General features: G+C 32.3%; 1 non-coding gene across 1 annotated transcript; it reads left to right on the forward strand.

Moving 5' to 3' along the window:
- The first annotated feature begins 272 nt into the window (after positions 1-272).
- On the forward strand, positions 273-344 carry TRNAD-GUC (transfer RNA aspartic acid (anticodon GUC)). Its single transcript has one exon. It is a non-coding gene; the product is annotated as a tRNA-Asp (tRNA).
- The last annotated feature ends 544 nt before the right edge of the window (positions 345-888 follow it).

An 888-nucleotide genomic window follows, 5' to 3' on the forward strand; every position in this document is an offset into this window, starting at 1 on the left:
TGTATATATATATATATATATATATATATACATATACATAGATAGACAGAAAGATAGATAGACAGATCGATAAATAGGTATTTATTTTAATCAATCATTTCTTATTAAAGCAGATTATTTTTGGCTAGGAATTTCTGATTTGTAATCATTTATGAAAAAAGATTGCTTCTCCTAACCAAAAGAAGCAAAGCTGCCTATTACAATACTGTGAATTGATTGAGGGCATGCCCTAACCTCATGGAGGTGAGCACTGTTGAACTGAAGCCAATATGTCCTCGTTAGTATAGTGGTCAGTATTCCCGCCTGTCACGCGGGAGACCGGGGTTCAATTCCCCGACGGGGAGACGATTCCTTTTATTCACACAATTAAATAAAATGATGTACTTAATAACATTGTAAACTATATTTGTCATTATCCTTCTCTATTACGATTGAGATAAACGTTGAATTCAGTGATGGCCAAATTGCTTACAGATGTGTTAACTAAAAGTCAGAATATGCTCTGAATATTTCAATCTGCACAGACCATACCATCAAAAACAATTTACATCTGTAATCTAATGGAAAATGGAATGAAGCAGTGGGGAATCTTATGCTTCTGCTCAACTCTAGGGGCTGGATTTAGAAGTGGAGTGGATGCTTTTTGTTAGTAGTGACCCCTGGTGGTAAATGGTTATAAGCTGCAAATGGTAAAGTGAGCTGATTGTATATATATATATATATATATATATATATATATACATATACATAGATAGATAGAAAGATAGATAGACAGATCGATAAATAGGTATTTATTTTAATCAATCATTTCTTATTAAAGCAGATTATTTTTGGCTAGGAATTTCTGATTTGTAATCATTTATGAAAAAAGATTACTTCTCCTAACCA

The sequence above is a fragment of the Triturus cristatus genome, chromosome 4_1 (assembly GCF_964204655.1).
Source record: "Triturus cristatus chromosome 4_1, aTriCri1.1, whole genome shotgun sequence".
Lineage (NCBI taxonomy): Eukaryota > Metazoa > Chordata > Amphibia > Caudata > Salamandridae > Triturus > Triturus cristatus.